The sequence below is a fragment of the Diospyros lotus genome, unplaced genomic scaffold (assembly GCF_014633365.1).
Source record: "Diospyros lotus cultivar Yz01 unplaced genomic scaffold, ASM1463336v1 superscaf1, whole genome shotgun sequence".
NCBI lineage: Eukaryota > Viridiplantae > Streptophyta > Magnoliopsida > Ericales > Ebenaceae > Diospyros > Diospyros lotus.
The window spans coordinates 314,990-335,588 of record NW_026267104.1 but is presented as its reverse complement, the minus strand read 5'-3'; the positions used below and the strand labels follow the sequence as shown (position 1 = coordinate 335,588).

The 20,599-nt window shown below is 30.8% G+C and overlaps 2 long non-coding RNA genes across 12 annotated transcripts; one reads left to right on the top strand and one right to left on the bottom strand.

The window, feature by feature from the left end:
• Positions 1-307: 307 nt before the first annotated feature.
• LOC127792940 (uncharacterized) lies at positions 308-17,759 on the top strand. Of its 10 annotated transcripts, none has more exons than XR_008021244.1 (5): positions 308-694; positions 1,626-2,552; positions 4,413-4,875; positions 7,200-8,592; positions 11,380-17,759. It is a non-coding gene; the product is annotated as an uncharacterized LOC127792940 (long non-coding RNA). The 10 variants fall into 10 exon arrangements; XR_008021238.1 differs by having other exon boundaries at positions 1,161-2,552; XR_008021239.1 differs by having other exon boundaries at positions 308-1,160.
• LOC127792942 (uncharacterized) lies at positions 2,606-19,936 on the bottom strand. Of its 2 annotated transcripts, none has more exons than XR_008021245.1 (2): positions 19,795-19,936; positions 2,606-3,093 (listed from the first exon to the last, which is right to left on the bottom strand). It is a non-coding gene; the product is annotated as an uncharacterized LOC127792942 (long non-coding RNA). The 2 variants fall into 2 exon arrangements; XR_008021246.1 differs by lacking the exon at positions 2,606-3,093 and adding an exon at positions 5,190-5,880.
• Positions 19,937-20,599: the final 663 nt, after the last annotated feature.

The window sequence follows — 20,599 nt, the reverse complement described above, 5'->3', positions numbered from 1 at the left end:
ATGAAGTTAAACCCCTAATCTTTTGAATATTTCAATTACACTTCCAAATAAAACTACACTTAAAACCATATGAAATTATCTTCATTCCACCATTGAAAATTGACAAAAAAAAAAAAAAAGGAAATTTTTTTTTTCGAGCAAAGTCGGGAAAAATGAAGAAATTACGCTTACGTCCTATTGTTCGATAAGATCGCTAGTACTTTTGTTTCAACATTAAACAACCAAAAGGTTGTTCCAATAACTAAATTAAACTGTATTTTGTGTTCAATTGACTTTTTGTGAACGAATTACGACGATTCGACTTTTCTGCCTGATTTTTAGCTGTCCAAAAAACTGTTTCCGATCAGATTTTTTTCGATGTCATAATAATCGTATCGAAATTCTGGTTCGTTTCATATAATTGTTTTTAGATATCTTGATTTCGGAGCACTCCCTCCAATCCATTCGGTTACTCATAATTGTACCGAAAATCAAGTTAAACCCCTAATCTTTTGAATATTTCAATTACACTTCCAAATAAAACTACACTTAAAACCATATGAAATTATCTTCATTCCACCATTGAAAATTGACAAAAAAAAAAAAAGAAATTTCTTTTTTCGACGAAAGTCGGGAAAAATGAAGAAATTACGCTTACGTCCTATTGTTCGATTTGATCGCTAGTACTTTTGTTTCAACATTAAACAACCAAAAGGTTGTTCTAATAACTAAATTAAAGTGTATTTTGAGTTCAATTGACTTTTTGTGAACGAATTACGACGATTCGTCTTTTCGGCCTGATTTTTAGCTGCACAAAAAACTGTTTCCGATCAGATTTTTTTCGATGTCATAATAATCGTATCGAAATTCTGGTTCGTTTCATATAATTGTTTTTAGATATCTTGATTTCGGAGCACTCCCTCCAATCCATTCGATTACTCATAATTGTACCGAAAATCAAGTTAAATCCCTATTATTTTGAATATTTCAATTACACTTACAAATAAAACTACACTCAAAAGCATATGAAATTATCTTCATTCCACCATTGAAAATTGACCAAAAAAAAAAAAGAAATTTCGTTTTTCGACCAAAGTCGGGAAAAATGAAGAAATTACGCTTACGTCCTATTGTTCGATTTGATCGCTAGTACTTTTGTTTCAACATTAAACAACTAAAAGGTTGTTCTAATAACTGAATTAAAGTGTATTTTGAGTTCAATTGACTTTTTGTGAACGAATTACGACGATTCGTCTTTTCGGCCTGATTTTTAGCTGCACAAAAAACTGTTTCCGATCAGATTTTTTTCGATGTCATAATAATCGTATCGAAATTCTGGTTCGTTTCATATAATTGTTTTTAGATATCTTGATTTCGGAGCACTCCCTCCAATCCATTCGGTTACTCATAATTGTACCGAAAATCAAGTTAAACCCCTAATCTTTTGAATATTTCAATTACACTTCCAAATAAAACTACACTTAAAACCATATGAAATTATCTTCATTCCACCATTGAAAATTGACAAAAAAAAAAAAGAAATTTCTTTTTTCGAGCAAAGTCGGGAAAAATGAAGAAATTACGCTTACGTCCTATTGTTCGATTTGATCGCTAGTACTTTTGTTTCAACATTAAACAACCAAAAGGTTGTTCTAATAACTAAATTAAAGTGTATTTTGTGTTCAATTGACTTTTTGTGAACGAATTACGACGATTCGTCTTTTCGGCCTGATTTTTAGCTGCACAAAAAACTGTTTCCGATCAGATTTTTTTCGATGTCATAATAATCGTATCGAAATTCTGGTTCGTTTCATATAATTGTTTTTAGATATCTTGATTTCGGAGCACTCCCTCCAATCCATTCGGTTACTCATAATTGTACCGAAAATCAAGTTAAACCCCTAATCTTTTGAATATTTCAATTACACTTCCAAATAAAACTACACTTAAAACCATATGAAATTATCTTCATTCCACCATTGAAAATTGACAAAAAAAAAAGAAATTTCTTTTTTCGACGAAAGTCGGGAAAAATGAAGAAATTACGCTTACGTCCTATTGTTCGATTTGATCGCTAGTACTTTTGTTTCAACATTAAACAACTAAAAGGTTGTTCTAATAACTGAATTAAAGTGTATTTTGAGTTCAATTGACTTTTTGTGAACGAATTACGACGATTCGTCTTTTCGGCCTGATTTTTAGCTGCACAAAAAACTGTTTCCGATCAGATTTTTTTCGATGTCATAATAATCGTATCGAAATTCTGGTTCGTTTCATATAATTGTTTTTAGATATCTTGATTTCGGAGCACTCCCTCCAATCCATTCGTTACTCATAATTGTACCGAAAATCAAGTTAAACCCCTAATCTTTTGAATATTTCAATTACACTTCCAAATAAAACTACACTTAAAACCATATGAAATTATCTTCATTCCACCATTGAAAATTGACCAAAAAAAAAAAGAAATTTCTTTTTTCGACCAAAGTCGGGAAAAATGAAGAAATTACGCTTACGTCCTATTGTTCGATTTGATCGCTAGTACTTTTGTTTCAACATTAAACAACCAAAAGGTTGTTCTAATAACTAAATTAAAGTGTATTTTGAGTTCAATTGACTTTTTGTGAACGAATTACGACGATTCGTCTTTTCGGCCTGATTTTTAGCTGCACAAAAAACTGTTTCCGATCAGATTTTTTTCGATGTCATAATAATCGTATCGAAATTCTGGTTCGTTTCATATAATTGTTTTTAGATATCTTGATTTCGGAGCACTCCCTCCAATCCATTCGGTTACTCATAATTGTACCGAAAATCAAGTTAAACCCCTAATCTTTTGAATATTTCAATTACACTTCCAAATAAAACTACACTTAAAACCATATGAAATTATCTTCATTCCACCATTGAAAATTGACAAAAAAAAAAAAAAGGAAATTTCTTTTTTCGAGCAAAGTCGGGAAAAATGAAGAAATTACGCTTACGTCCTATTGTTCGATAAGATCGCTAGTACTTTTGTTTCAACATTAAACAACCAAAAGGTTGTTCCAATAACTAAATTAAACTGTATTTTGTGTTCAATTGACTTTTTGTGAACGAATTACGACGATTCGACTTTTCTGCCTGATTTTTAGCTGTCCAAAAAACTGTTTCCGATCAGATTTTTTTCGATGTCATAATTATCGTATCGAAATTCTCGTTCGTTTCATATAATTGTTTTTAGATATCTTGATTTCGGAGCACTCCCTCCAATCCATTCGGTTACTCATAATTGTACCGAAAATCAAGTTAAACCCCTAATCTTTTGAATATTTCAATTATACTTCCAAATAAAACTACACTTAAAACCATATGAAATTATCTTCATTCCACCATTGAAAATTGACAAAAAAAAAAAGAAATTTCTATTTTCGACGAAAGTCGGGAAAAATGAAGAAATTACGCTTACGTCCTATTGTTCGATTTGATCGCTAGTACTTTTGTTTCGACATTAAACAACCAAAAGCTTGTTCTAATAACTAAATTAAAGTGTATTTTGAGTTCAATTGACTTTTTGTGAACGAATTACGACGATTCGTTTTTTCGGCCTGATTTTTAGCTGCACAAAAAACTGTTTCCGTTCAGATTTTTTTCGATGTCATAATAATCGTATTGAAATTCTGGTTCGTTTCATATAATTGTTTTTAGATATCTTGATTTCGGAGCACTCCCTCCAATCCATTCGATTACTCATAATTGTACCGAAAATCAAGTTAAATCCCTATTATTTTGAATATTTCAATTACACTTACAAATAAAACTACACTCAAAAGCATATGAAATTATCTTCATTCCACCATTGAAAATTGACCAAAAAAAAAAAGAAATTTCTTTTTTCGACCAAAGTCGGGAAAAATGAAGAAATTACGCTTACGTCCTATTGTTCGATTTGATCGCTAGTACTTTTGTTTCAACATTAAACAACTAAAAGGTTGTTCTAATAACTGAATTAAAGTGTATTTTGAATTCAATTGACTTTTTGTGAACGAATTACGACGATTCGTCTTTTCGGCCTGATTTTTAGCTGCACAAAAATCTGTTTCCGATCAGATTTTTTTCGATGTCATAATAATCGTATCGAAATTCTGGTTCGTTTCTTATAATTGTTTTTAGATATCTTGATTTCGGAGCACTCCCTCCAATCCATTCGGTTACTCATAATTGTACCGAAAATCAAGTTAAACCCCTAATCTTTTGAATATTTCAATTACACTTCCAAATAAAACTACACTTAAAACCATATGAAATTATCTTCATTCCACCATTGAAAATTGACAAAAAAAAAAGAAATTTCTTTTTTCGACCAAAGTCGGGAAAAAAGAATAAATTACGCTTACGTCCTATTGTTCGATTTGATTGCTAGTACTTTTGTTTCGACATTAAACAACCAAAAGCTTGTTCTAATAACTAAATTAAAGTGTATTTTGAGTTCAATTGACTTTTTGTGAACGAATTACGACGATTCGTCTTTTCGGCCTGATTTTTAGCTGCACAAAAAATTGTTTCCGATCAGATTTTTTTCGATGTCATAATAATCGTATCGAAATTCTGGTTCGTTTCATATAATTGTTTTTAGATATCTTGATTTCGGAGCACTCCCTCCAATCCATTCCGTTACTCATAATTGTACCGAAAATCAAGTTAAACCCCTAATCTTTTGAATATTTCAATTACACTTCCAAATAAAACTACACTTAAAACCATATGAAATTATCTTCATTCCACCATTGAAAATTGACAAAAAAAAAAGAAATTTCTTTTTTCGACGAAAGTCGGGAAAAATGAAGAAATTACGCTTACGTCCTATTGTTCGATTTGATCGCTAGTACTTTTGTTTCAACATTAAACAACTAAAAGGTTGTTCTAATAACTGAATTAAAGTGTATTTTGAGTTCAATTGACTTTTTGTGAACGAATTACGACGATTCGTCTTTTCGGCCTGATTTTTAGCTGCACAAAAAACTGTTTCCGATCAGATTTTTTTCGATGTCATAATAATCGTATCGAAATTCTGGTTCGTTTCATATAATTGTTTTTAGATATCTTGATTTCGGAGCACTCCCTCCAATCCATTCGGTTACTCATAATTGTACCGAAAATCAAGTTAAACCCCTAATCTTTTGAATATTTCAATTACACTTCCAAATAAAACTACACTTAAAACCATATGAAATTATCTTCATTCCACCATTGAAAATTGACAAAAAAAAAAAGAAATTTCTTTTTTCGACCAAAGTCGGGAAAAATGAAGAAATTACGCTTACGTCCTATTGTTCGATTTGATCGCTAGTACTTTTGTTTCAACATTAAACAATCAAAAGGTTGTTCTAATAACTAAATTAAAGTGTATTTTGAGTTCAATTGACTTTTTGTGAACGAATTACGACGATTCGTCTTTTCGGCCTGATTTTTAGCTGCACAAAAAACTGTTTCCGATCAGATTTTTTTCGATGTCATAATAATCGTATCGAAATTCTGGTTCGTTTCATATAATTGTTTTTAGATATCTTGATTTCGGAGCACTCCCTCCAATCCATTCGGTTACTCATAATTGTACCGAAAATCAAGTTAAACCCCTAATCTTTTGAATATTTCAATTACACTTCCAAATAAAACTACACTTAAAACCATATGAAATTATCTTCATTCCACCATTGAAAATTGACAAAAAAAAAAAAAAGGAAATTTCTTTTTTCGAGCAAAGTCGGGAAAAATGAAGAAATTACGCTTACGTCCTATTGTTCGATAAGATCGCTAGTACTTTTGTTTCAACATTAAACAACCAAAAGGTTGTTCCAATAACTAAATTAAACTGTATTTTGTGTTCAATTGACTTTTTGTGAACGAATTACGACGATTCGACTTTTCTGCCTGATTTTTAGCTGTCCAAAAAACTGTTTCCGATCAGATTTTTTTCGATGTCATAATTATCGTATCGAAATTCTCGTTCGTTTCATATAATTGTTTTTAGATATCTTGATTTCGGAGCACTCCCTCCAATCCATTCGGTTACTCATAATTGTACCGAAAATCAAGTTAAACCCCTAATCTTTTGAATATTTCAATTACACTTCCAAATAAAACTACACTTAAAACCATATGAAATTATCTTCATTCCACCATTGAAAATTGACAAAAAAAAAAGAAATTTCTTTTTTCGACGAAAGTCGGGAAAAATGAAGAAATTACGCTTACGTCCTATTGTTCGATTTGATCGCTAGTACTTTTGTTTCAACATTAAACAACCAAAAGCTTGTTCTAATAACTAAATTAAAGTGTATTTTGAGTTCAATTGACTTTTTGTGAACGAATTACGACGATTCGTTTTTTCGGCCTGATTTTTAGCTGCACAAAAAACTGTTTCCGTTCAGATTTTTTTCGATGTCATAATAATCGTATTGAAATTCTGGTTCGTTTCATATAATTGTTTTTAGATATCTTGATTTCGGAGCACTCCCTCCAATCCATTCGATTACTCATAATTGTACCGAAAATCAAGTTAAATCCCTATTATTTTGAATATTTCAATTACACTTACAAATAAAACTACACTCAAAAGCATATGAAATTATCTTCATTCCACCATTGAAAATTGACCAAAAAAAAAAAAGAAATTTCGTTTTTCGACCAAAGTCGGGAAAAATGAAGAAATTACGCTTACGTCCTATTGTTCGATTTGATCGCTAGTACTTTTGTTTCAACATTAAACAACTAAAAGGTTGTTCTAATAACTGAATTAAAGTGTATTTTGAATTCAATTGACTTTTTGTGAACGAATTACGACGATTCGTCTTTTCGGCCTGATTTTTAGCTGCACAAAAAACTGTTTCCGATCAGATTTTTTTCGATGTCATAATAATCGTATCGAAATTCTGGTTCGTTTCATATAATTGTTTTTAGATATCTTGATTTCGGAGCACTCCCTCCAATCCATTCGGTTACTCATAATTGTACCGAAAATCAAGTTAAACCCCTAATCTTTTGAATATTTCAATTACACTTCCAAATAAAACTACACTTAAAACCATATGAAATTATCTTCATTCCACTATTGAAAATTGACAAAAAAAAAAGACATTTGTTTTTTCGACCAAAGTCGGGAAAAAAGAAGAAACTACGCTTACGTCCTATTGTTCGATTTGATCGCTCGTACTTTTGTTTCAACATTAAACAACCAAAAGGTTGTTCTAATAACTAAATTAAAGTGTATTTTGAGTTCAATTGACTTTTTGTGAACGAATTACGACGATTCGTCTTTTCGGCCTGATTTTTAGCTGCACAAAAAACTGTTTCCGATCAGATTTTTTTCGATGTCATAATAATCGTATCGAAATTCTGGTTCGTTTCATATAATTGTTTTTAGATATCTTGATTTCGGAGCACTCCCTCCAATCCATTCGGTTACTCATAATTGTACCGAAAATCAAGTTAAACCCCTAATCTTTTGAATATTTCAATTACACTTCCAAATAAAACTACACTTAAAACCATATGAAATTATCTTCATTCCACCATTGAAAATTGACAAAAAAAAAAAGAAATTTCTTTTTTCGACGAAAGTCGGGAAAAATGAAGAAATTACGCTTACGTCCTATTGTTCGATTTGATCGCTAGTACTTTTGTTTCAACATTAAACAACCAAAAGGTTGTTCTAATAACTAAATTAAAGTGTATTTTGAGTTCAATTGACTTTTTGTGAACGAATTACGACGATTCGTCTTTTCGGCCTGATTTTTAGCTGCACAAAAAACTGTTTCCGATCAGATTTTTTTCGATGTCATAATAATCGTATCGAAATTCTGGTTCGTTTCATATAATTGTTTTTAGATATCTTGATTTCGGAGCACTCCCTCCAATCCATTCGGTTACTCATAATTGTACCGAAAATCAAGTTAAACCCCTAATCTTTTGAATATTTCAATTACACTTCCAAATAAAACTACACTTAAAACCATATGAAATTATCTTCATTCCACCATTGAAAATTGACAAAAAAAAAAAAGAAATTTCTTTTTTCGACCAAAGTCGGGAAAAAAGAAGAAATTACGCTTACGTCCTATTGTTCGATTTGATCGCTAGTACTTTTGTTTCAACATTAAACAACCAAAAGGTTGTTCTAATAACTAAATTAAAGTGTATTTTGAGTTCAATTGACTTTTTGTGAACGAATTACGACGATTCGTCTTTTCGGCCTGATTTTTAGCTGCACAAAAAACTGTTTCCGATCAGATTTTTTTCGATGTCATAATAATCGTATCGAAATTCTGGTTCGTTTCATATAATTGTTTTTAGATATCTTGATTTCGGAGCACTCCCTCCAATCCATTCGTTACTCATAATTGTACCGAAAATCAAGTTAAACCCCTAATCTTTTGAATATTTCAATTACACTTCCAAATAAAACTACACTTAAAACCATATGAAATTATCTTCATTCCACCATTGAAAATTGACAAAAAAAAAAAAGAAATTTCTTTTTTCGACCAAAGTCGGGAAAAATGAAGAAATTACGCTTACGTCCTATTGTTCGATTTGATCGCTAGTACTTTTGTTTCAACATTAAACAACCAAAAGGTTGTTCTAATAACTGAATTAAAGTGTATTTTGAGTTCAATTGACTTTTTGTGAACGAATTACGACGATTCGTCTTTTCGGCCTGATTTTTAGCTGCACAAAAAACTGTTTCCGATCAGATTTTTTTCGATGTCATAATAATCGTATCGAAATTCTGGTTCGTTTCTTATAATTGTTTTTAGATATCTTGATTTCGGAGCACTCCCTCCAATCCATTCGGTTACTCATAATTGTACCGAAAATCAAGTTAAACCCCTAATCTTTTGAATATTTCAATTACACTTCCAAATAAAACTACACTTAAAATCATATGAAATTATCTTCATTCCACCATTGAAAATTGACAAAAAAAAAAGAAATTTGTTTTTTCGACCAAAGTCGGGAAAAATGAAGAAACTACGCTTACGTCCTATTGTTCGATTTGATCGCTAGTACTTTTGTTTCAACATTAAACAACCAAAAGGTTGTTCTAATAACTAAATTAAAGTGTATTTTGAGTTCAATTGACTTTTTGTGAACGAATTACGACGATTCGTCTTTTCGGCCTGATTTTTAGCTGCACAAAAAACTGTTTCCGATCAGATTTTTTTCGATGTCATAATAATCGTATCGAAATTCTGGTTCGTTTCATATAATTGTTTTTAGATATCTTGATTTCGGAGCACTCCCTCCAATCCATTCGGTTACTCATAATTGTACCGAAAATCAAGTTAAACCCCTAATCTTTTGAATATTTCAATTACACTTCCAAATAAAACTACACTTAAAATCATATGAAATTATCTTCATTCCACCATTGAAAATTGACCAAAAAAAAAAAAGAAATTTCTTTTTTCGACCAAAGTCGGGAAAAATGAAGAAATTACGCTTACGTCCTATTGTTCGATTTGATCGCTAGTACTTTTGTTTCAACATTAAACAACCAAAAGGTTGTTCTAATAACTAAATTAAAGTGTATTTTGAGTTCAATTGACTTTTTGTGAACGAATTACGACGATTCGTCTTTTCGGCCTGATTTTTAGCTGCCACAAAAACTGTTTCCGATCAGATTTTTTTCGATGTCATAATAATCGTATCGAAATTCTGGTTCGTTTCATATAATTGTTTTTAGATATCTTGATTTCGGAGCACTCCCTTCCAATCCATTCGGTTACTCATAATTGTACCGAAAATCAAGTTAAACCCCTAATCTTTTGAATATTTCAATTACACTTCCAAATAAAACTACACTTAAAACCATATGAAATTATCTTCATTCCACCATTGAAAATTGACAAAAAAAAAAAGAAATTTCTTTTTTCGACCAAAGTCGGGAAAAATGAAGAAATTACGCTTACGTCCTATTGTTCGATTTGATCGCTAGTACTTTTGTTTCAACATTAAACAACCAAAAGCTTGTTCTAATAACTAAATTAAAGTGTATTTTGAGTTCAATTGACTTTTTGTGAACGAATTACGACGATTCGTCTTTTCGGCCTGATTTTTAGCTGCACAAAAAACTGTTTCCGATCAGATTTTTTTCGATGTCATAATTATCGTATCGAAATTCTGGTTCGTTTCATATAATTGTTTTTAGATATCTTGATTTCGGAGCACTCCCTCCAATCCATTCGGTTACTCATAATTGTACCGAAAATCAAGTTAAACCCCTAATCTTTTGAATATTTCAATTACACTTCCAAATAAAACTACACTTAAAACCATATGAAATTATCTTCATTCCACCATTGAAAATTGACAAAAAAAAAAAAAGAAATTTCTTTTTTCGACCAAAGTCGGGAAAAATGAAGAAATTACGCTTACGTCCTATTGTTCGATTTGATCGCTAGTACTTTTGTTTCAACATTAAACAACCAAAAGCTTGTTCTAATAACTAAATTAAAGTGTATTTTGAGTTCAATTGACTTTTTGTGAACGAATTACGACGATTCGTCTTTTTCGGCCTGATTTTTAGCTGCACAAAAAACTGTTTCCGATCAGATTTTTTTCGATGTCATAATAATCGTATCGAAATTCTGGTTCGTTTCATATAATTGTTTTTAGATATCTTGATTTCGGAGCACTCCCTCCAATCCATTCGTTACTCATAATTGTACCGAAAATCAAGTTAAACCCCTAATCTTTTGAATATTTCAATTACACTTCCAAATAAAACTACACTTAAAAGCATATGAAATTATCTTCATTCCACCATTGAAAATTGACCAAAAAAAAAAAGAAATTTCTTTTTTCGACCAAAGTCGGGAAAAATGAAGAAATTACGCTTACGTCCTATTGTTCGATTTGATCGCTAGTACTTTTGTTTCAACATTAAACAACCAAAAGGTTGTTCTAATAACTGAATTAAAGTGTATTTTGAGTTCAATTGACTTTTTGTGAACGAATTACGACGATTCGACTTTTCTGCCTGATTTTTAGCTGCACAAAAAACTGTTTCCGATCAGATTTTTTTCGATGTCATAATAATCGTATCGAAATTCTGGTTCGTTTCATATAATTGTTTTTAGATATCTTGATTTCGGAGCACTCCCTCCAATCCATTCGGTTACTCATAATTGTACCGAAAATCAAGTTAAACCCCTAATCTTTTGAATATTTCAATTACACTTCCAAATAAAACTACACTTAAAACCATATGAAATTATCTTCATTCCACCATTGAAAATTGACAAAAAAAAAAGAAATTTTTTTTTCGACCAAAGTCGGGAAAAATGAAGAAATTACGCTTACGTCCTATTGTTCGATTTGATCGCTAGTACTTTTGTTTCAACATTAAACAACCAAAAGGTTGTTCTAATAACTAAATTAAAGTGTATTTTGAGTTCAATTGACTTTTTGTGAACGAATTACGACGATTCGACTTTTCGGCCTGATTTTTAGCTGCACAAAAAACTGTTTCCGATCAGATTTTTTTCGATGTCATAATAATCGTATCGAAATTCTGGTTCGTTTCATATAATTGTTTTTAGATATCTTGATTTCGGAGCACTCCCTCCAATCCATTCGGTTACTCATAATTGTACCGAAAATCAAGTTAAACCCCTAATCTTTTGAATATTTCAATTACACTTCCAAATAAAACTACACTTAAAACCATATGAAATTATCTTCATTCCACCATTGAAAATTGACAAAAAAAAAAGAAATTTTTTTTTTCGACCAAAGTCGGGAAAAATGAAGAAATTACGCTTACGTCCTATTGTTCGATTTGATCGCTAGTACTTTTGTTTCAACATTAAACAACCAAAAGGTTGTTCTAATAACTAAATTAAAGTGTATTTTGAGTTCAATTGACTTTTTGTGAACGAATTACGACGATTCGACTTTTCGGCCTGATTTTTAGCTGCACAAAAAACTGTTTCCGATCAGATTTTTTTCGATGTCATAATAATCGTATCGAAATTCTGGTTCGTTTCATATAATTGTTTTTAGATATCTTGATTTCGGAGCACTCCCTCCAATCCATTCGGTTACTCATAATTGTACCGAAAATCAAGTTAAACCCCTAATCTTTTGAATATTTCAATTACACTTCCAAATAAAACTACACTTAAAACCATATGAAATTATCTTCATTCCACCATTGAAAATTGACAAAAAAAAAAAGAAATTTTTTTTTCGACCAAAGTCGGGAAAAATGAAGAAATTACGCTTACGTCCTATTGTTCGATTTGATCGCTAGTACTTTTGTTTCAACATTAAACAACCAAAAGGTTGTTCTAATAACTAAATTAAAGTGTATTTTGAGTTCAATTGACTTTTTGTGAACGAATTACGACGATTCGTCTTTTCGGCCTGATTTTAGCTGCACAAAAAACTGTTTCCGATCAGATTTTTTTCGATGTCATAATAATCGTATCGAAATTCTGGTTCGTTTCATATAATTGTTTTTAGATATCTTGATTTCGGAGCACTCCCTCCAATCCATTCGGTTACTCATAATTGTACCGAAAATCAAGTTAAACCCCTAATCTTTTGAATATTTCAATTACACTTCCAAATAAAACTACACTTAAAACCATATGAAATTATCTTCATTCCACCATTGAAAATTGACAAAAAAAAAAGAAATTTTTTTTTCGACCAAAGTCGGGAAAAATGAAGAAATTACGCTTACGTCCTATTGTTCGATTTGATCGCTAGTACTTTTGTTTCAACATTAAACAACCAAAAGGTTGTTCTAATAACTAAATTAAAGTGTATTTTGAGTTCAATTGACTTTTTGTGAACGAATTACGACGATTCGACTTTTCGGCCTGATTTTTAGCTGCACAAAAAACTGTTTCCGATCAGATTTTTTTCGATGTCATAATAATCGTATCGAAATTCTGGTTCGTTTCATATAATTGTTTTTAGATATCTTGATTTCGGAGCACTCCCTCCAATCCATTCGGTTACTCATAATTGTACCGAAAATCAAGTTAAACCCCTAATCTTTTGAATATTTCAATTACACTTCCAAATAAAACTACACTTAAAACCATATGAAATTATCTTCATTCCACCATTGAAAATTGACAAAAAAAAAAAAGAAATTTTTTTTTCGACCAAAGTCGGGAAAAATGAAGAAATTACGCTTACGTCCTATTGTTCGATTTGATCGCTAGTACTTTTGTTTCAACATTAAACAACCAAAAGGTTGTTCTAATAACTAAATTAAAGTGTATTTTGAGTTCAATTGACTTTTTGTGAACGAATTACGACGATTCGACTTTTCGGCCTGATTTTTAGCTGCACAAAAAACTGTTTCCGATCAGATTTTTTTCGATGTCATAATAATCGTATCGAAATTCTGGTTCGTTTCATATAATTTTTTTTAGATATCTTGATTTCGGAGCACTCCCTCCAATCCATTCGGTTACTCATAATTGTACCGAAAATCAAGTTAAACCCCTAATCTTTTGAATATTTCAATTACACTTCCAAATAAAACTACACTTAAAACCATATGAAATTATCTTCATTCCACCATTGAAAATTGACAAAAAAAAAAAGAAATTTTTTTTTTCGACCAAAGTCGGGAAAAATGAAGAAATTACGCTTACGTCCTATTGTTCGATTTGATCGCTAGTACTTTTGTTTCAACATTAAACAACCAAAAGGTTGTTCTAATAACTAAATTAAAGTGTATTTTGAGTTCAATTGACTTTTTGTGAACGAATTACGACGATTCGACTTTTCGGCCTGATTTTTAGCTGCACAAAAAACTGTTTCCGATCAGATTTTTTTCGATGTCATAATAATCGTATCGAAATTCTGGTTCGTTTCATATAATTGTTTTTAGATATCTTGATTTCGGAGCACTCCCTCCAATCCATTCGGTTACTCATAATTGTACCGAAAATCAAGTTAAACCCCTAATCTTTTGAATATTTCAATTACACTTCCAAATAAAACTACACTTAAAACCATATGAAATTATCTTCATTCCACCATTGAAAATTGACAAAAAAAAAAAGAAATTTTTTTTTCGACCAAAGTCGGGAAAAATGAAGAAATTACGCTTACGTCCTATTGTTCGATTTGATCGCTAGTACTTTTGTTTCAACATTAAACAACCAAAAGGTTGTTCTAATAACTAAATTAAAGTGTATTTTGAGTTCAATTGACTTTTTGTGAACGAATTACGACGATTCGACTTTTCGGCCTGATTTTTAGCTGCACAAAAAACTGTTTCCGATCAGATTTTTTTCGATGTCATAATAATCGTATCGAAATTCTGGTTCGTTTCATATAATTTTTTTAGATATCTTGATTTCGGAGCACTCCCTCCAATCCATTCGGTTACTCATAATTGTACCGAAAATCAAGTTAAACCCCTAATCTTTTGAATATTTCAATTACACTTCCAAATAAAACTACACTTAAAACCATATGAAATTATCTTCATTCCACCATTGAAAATTGACAAAAAAAAAAAGAAATTTCTTTTTTCGACCAAAGTCGGGAAAAATGAAGAAATTACGCTTACGTCCTATTGTTCGATTTGATCGCTAGTACTTTTGTTTCAACATTAAACAACCAAAAGGTTGTTCTAATAACTAAATTAAAGTGTATTTTGAGTTCAATTGACTTTTTGTGAACGAATTACGACGATTCGACTTTTCGGCCTGATTTTTAGCTGCACAAAAAACTGTTTCCGATCAGATTTTTTTCGATGTCATAATAATCGTATCGAAATTCTGGTTCGTTTCATATAATTGTTTTTAGATATCTTGATTTCGGAGCACTCCCTCCAATCCATTCGGTTACTCATAATTGTACCGAAAATCAAGTTAAACCCCTAATCTTTTGAATATTTCAATTACACTTCCAAATAAAACTACACTTAAAACCATATGAAATTATCTTCATTCCACCATTGAAAATTGACAAAAAAAAAAAGAAATTTTTTTTTCGACCAAAGTCGGGAAAAATGAAGAAATTACGCTTACGTCCTATTGTTCGATTTGATCGCTAGTACTTTTGTTTCAACATTAAACAACCAAAAGGTTGTTCTAATAACTAAATTAAAGTGTATTTTGAGTTCAATTGACTTTTTGTGAACGAATTACGACGATTCGACTTTTCGGCCTGATTTTTAGCTGCACAAAAAACTGTTTCCGATCAGATTTTTTTCGATGTCATAATAATCGTATCGAAATTCTGGTTCGTTTCATATAATTGTTTTTAGATATCTTGATTTCGGAGCACTCCCTCCAATCCATTCGGTTACTCATAATTGTACCGAAAATCAAGTTAAACCCCTAATCTTTTGAATATTTCAATTACACTTCCAAATAAAACTACACTTAAAACCATATGAAATTATCTTCATTCCACCATTGAAAATTGACAAAAAAAAAAGAAATTTCTTTTTTCGACCAAAGTCGGGAAAAATGAAGAAATTACGCTTACGTCCTATTGTTCGATTTGATCGCTAGTACTTTTGTTTCAACATTAAACAACCAAAAGGTTGTTCTAATAACTAAATTAAAGTGTATTTTGAGTTCAATTGACTTTTTGTGAACGAATTACGACGATTCGACTTTTCGGCCTGATTTTTAGCTGCACAAAAAACTGTTTCCGATCAGATTTTTTTCGATGTCATAATAATCGTATCGAAATTCTGGTTCGTTTCATATAATTGTTTTTAGATATCTTGATTTCGGAGCACTCCCTCCAATCCATTCGGTTACTCATAATTGTACCGAAAATCAAGTTAAACCCCTAATCTTTTGAATATTTCAATTACACTTCCAAATAAAACTACACTTAAAACCATATGAAATTATCTTCATTCCACCATTGAAAATTGACAAAAAAAAAAAAGAAATTTCTTTTTTCGACCAAAGTCGGGAAAAATGAAGAAATTACGCTTACGTCCTATTGTTCGATTTGATCGCTAGTACTTTTGTTTCAACATTAAACAACCAAAAGGTTGTTCTAATAACTAAATTAAAGTGTATTTTGAGTTCAATTGACTTTTTGTGAACGAATTACGACGATTCGACTTTTCGGCCTGATTTTTAGCTGCACAAAAAACTGTTTCCGATCAGATTTTTTTCGATGTCATAATAATCGTATCGAAATTCTGGTTCGTTTCATATAATTTTTTTTAGATATCTTGATTTCGGAGCACTCCCTCCAATCCATTCGGTTACTCATAATTGTACCGAAAATCAAGTTAAACCCCTAATCTTTTGAATATTTCAATTACACTTCCAAATAAAACTACACTTAAAACCATATGAAATTATCTTCATTCCACCATTGAAAATTGACAAAAAAAAAAAGAAATTTCTTTTTTCGACCAAAGTCGGGAAAAATGAAGAAATTACGCTTACGTCCTATTGTTCGATTTGATCGCTAGTACTTTTGTTTCAACATTAAACAACCAAAAGGTTGTTCTAATAACTAAATTAAAGTGTATTTTGAGTTCAATTGACTTTTTGTGAACGAATTACGACGATTCGACTTTTCGGCCTGATTTTTAGCTGCACAAAAAACTGTTTCCGATCAGATTTTTTTCGATGTCATAATAATCGTATCGAAATTCTGGTTCGTTTCATATAATTGTTTTTAGATATCTTGATTTCGGAGCACTCCCTCCAATCCATTCGGTTACTCATAATTGTACCGAAAATCAAGTTAAACCCCTAATCTTTTGAATATTTCAATTACACTTCCAAATAAAACTACACTTAAAACCATATGAAATTATCTTCATTCCACCATTGAAAATTGACAAAAAAAAAAGAAATTTCTTTTTTCGACCAAAGTCGGGAAAAATGAAGAAATTACGCTTACGTCCTATTGTTCGATTTGATCGCTAGTACTTTTGTTTCAACATTAAACAACCAAAAGGTTGTTCTAATAACTAAATTAAAGTGTATTTTGAGTTCAATTGACTTTTTGTGAACGAATTACGACGATTCGACTTTTCGGCCTGATTTTTAGCTGCACAAAAAACTGTTTCCGATCAGATTTTTTTCGATGTCATAATAATCGTATCGAAATTCTGGTTCGTTTCATATAATTTTTTTTAGATATCTTGATTTCGGAGCACTCCCTCCAATCCATTCGGTTACTCATAATTGTACCGAAAATCAAGTTAAACCCCTAATCTTTTGAATATTTCAATTACACTTCCAAATAAAACTACACTTAAAACCATATGAAATTATCTTCATTCCACCATTGAAAATTGACAAAAAAAAAAAAGAAATTTCTTTTTTCGACCAAAGTCGGGAAAAATGAAGAAATTACGCTTACGTCCTATTGTTCGATTTGATCGCTAGTACTTTTGTTTCAACATTAAACAACCAAAAGGTTGTTCTAATAACTAAATTAAAGTGTATTTTGTGTTCAATTGACTTTTTGTGAACGAATTACGACGATTCGACTTTTCGGCCTGATTTTTAGCTGCACAAAAAACTGTTTCCGATCAGATTTTTTTCGATGTCATAATAATCGTATCGAAATTCTGGTTCGTTTCATATAATTGTTTTTAGATATCTTGATTTCGGAGCACTCCCTCCAATCCATTCGGTTACTCATTATTGTACAGAAAATCAAGTTAAACCCCTAATTTTTTGAATATTTCAATTACACTTCCAAATAAAACTACACTTAAAACCATATGAAATTATCTTCATTCCACCATTGAATATTGACAAAAAAAAAATGAAATTTCTTTTTTCGAACAAAGTCGGGAAAGATGAAGAAATTACGCTTACGTCCTATTGTTCGATAAGATCGCTAGTACTTTTGTTTCAACATTAAACAACCAAAAGGTTGTTCCAATAACTAAATGAAAGTGTATGTTGAGTTCAATGGACTTTTTGTGAAGGAATTATGATGATTTGTCTTTTCGGCCTGATTTTTAGCAGCACAAAAAACTGTTTCCGATCAGATTTTTTTCGATGTCGTAATAATTGTATCGAAATTCTGGTTCGTTTCATATAATTGTTTTTAGATATCTTGATTTCGGAGCACTCCCTCCAATCCATTCCGTTACTCATAATTGTACCGAAAATCAAGTTAAACCCCTAATCTTTTGAATATTTCAATTACACTTCCAAATAAAACTACACTTAAAACCATAAGAAATTATCTTCATTCCACCATTGAAAATTGACAAAAAAAAAAAGAAATTTCTTTTTTCGACCAAAGTCGGGGAAAATGAAGAAATTACGCTTACGTCCTATTGTTCGATTTGATCGCTAGTACTTTTGTTTCAACATTAAACAACCAAAAGGTTGTTCCAATAACTAAATTAAAGTGTATTTTGAGTTCAATTGACTTTTTGTGAACGAATTACGACGATTCGTCTTTTCGGCCTGATTTTTAGCTGCACAAAAAACTGTTTCCGATCAGATTTTTTTCGATGTCATAATAATCGTATCGAAATTCTGGTTCGTTTCATATAATTGTTTTTAGATATATTGATTTCGGAGCACTCCCTCCAATCCATTCGGTTACTCATAATTGTACCGAAAATCAAGTTAAACCCCTAATTTTTTGAATATTTCAATTACACTTCCAAATAGAACTACACTTAAAACCATATGAAATTATCTTCATTCCACCATTGAAAATTGACATAAAAAAAAGAAATTTCTTTTTTCGACCAAAGTCGGGAAAAAAGAATAAATTACGCTTACGTCCTATTGTTCGATTTGATCGCTAGTACTTTTGTTTCAACATTAAACAACCAAAAGGTTGTTCTAATAACTAAATTAAAGTGTATTTTGAGTTCAATTGACTTTTTGTGAACGAATTACGACGATTCGTCTTTTCGGCCTGATTTTTAGCTGCACAAAAAACTGTTTCCGATCAGATTTTTTTCGATGTCGTAATAATCGTATCGAAATTCTGGTTCGTTTCATATAATTGTTTTTAGATATCTTGATTTTGGAGCACTCCCTCTAATCCATTCGGTTACTCATAATTGTACCGAAAATCAAGTTAAACCCCTAATCTTTTGAATATTTCAATTACACTTCCAAATAAAACTACACTTAAAACCATATGAAATTATCTTCATTCCACCATTGAAAATTGACAAAAAAAAAAAGAAATTTCTTTTTTCGACCAAAGTCGGGAAAAATGAAGAAATTACGTTTACGTCCTATTGTTCGATTTGATCGCTAGTACTTTTGTTTCAACATTAAACAATCAAAAGGTTGTTCTAATAACTAAATTAAAATGTATTTTGAGTTCAATTGACTTTTTGTGAACGAATTACGACGATTCGTCTTTTCGGCCTGATTTTTAGCTGCACAAAAAACTGTTTCCGATCAGATTTTTTTCGATGTCATAATAATCGTATCGAAATTATGGTTCGTTTCATATAATTGTTTTTAGATATCTTGATTTCGGAGCACTCCCTCCAATTATTCGGTTACTCATAATTGTACCGAAAATCAAGTTAAACTCCTAATCTTTTGAATATTTCAATTACACTTTCAAATAAAACTACACTTAAAACCATATGAAATTATCTTCATTCCACCATTGAAAATTGACAAAAAAAATAGAAATTTCTTTTTTCGACCAAAAAAGGGAAAAATGAAGAAATTACGCTTATGTCCTATTGTTCGATTTGATCGCTAGTACTTTTGTTTCAACTTTAAACAACCAAAAGGTTGTTCCAATAACTAAATTAAACTGTATTTTGTGTTCAATTGACTTTTTGTGAACGAATTACGACGATTCGACTTTTCTGCCTGATTTTTAGCTGCCCAAAAAACTGTTTCTGATCAGATTTTTTTCGATGTCATAATAATCGTATCGAAATTCTCGTTCGTTTCATATAATTGTTTTTAGATATTTTGATTTCGGAGCACTCCCTCCAATCCATTCCGTTACTCATAATTGTACCGAAAATCAAGTTAAACCCCTAATCTTTTGAATATTTCAATTACACTTCCAAATAAAACTACAGTTAAACCATATGAAATTATCTTCATTCCACCATTGAAAATTGAGAAAAAAAAAAGAAATTTCTATTTTCGACCAAAGTCGGGAAAAATGAAGAAATTACGCTTACGTCCTATTGTTCGATTTGATCGCTACTACTTTTGTTTCAACATTACACAACCAAAAGCTTGTTCTAATAACTAAATTAAAGTGTATTTTGAATTCAATTGACTTTTTGTGAACGAATTACGACGATTCGTCTTTTCGGCCTGATTTTTAGCTGCAAAAAAACTGTTTCCGTTCAGATTTTTTTCGATGTCATAATAATCGTATTGAAATTCTGGTTCGTTTCATATAATTGTTTTTAGATATCTTGATTTCGGAGCACTCCCTCCAATCCATTCGGTTACTCATAATTGTACCAAAAATCAAGTTAAATCCCTATTCTTTTGAATATTTCAATTACACTTACAAATAAAACTACACTCAAAAGCATATGAAATTATCTTCATTCCACCATTGAAAATTGACCAAAAAAAAAAAAGAAATTTCGTTTTTCGACCAAAGTCGGGAAAAATGAAGAAATTACGCTTACGTCCTATTG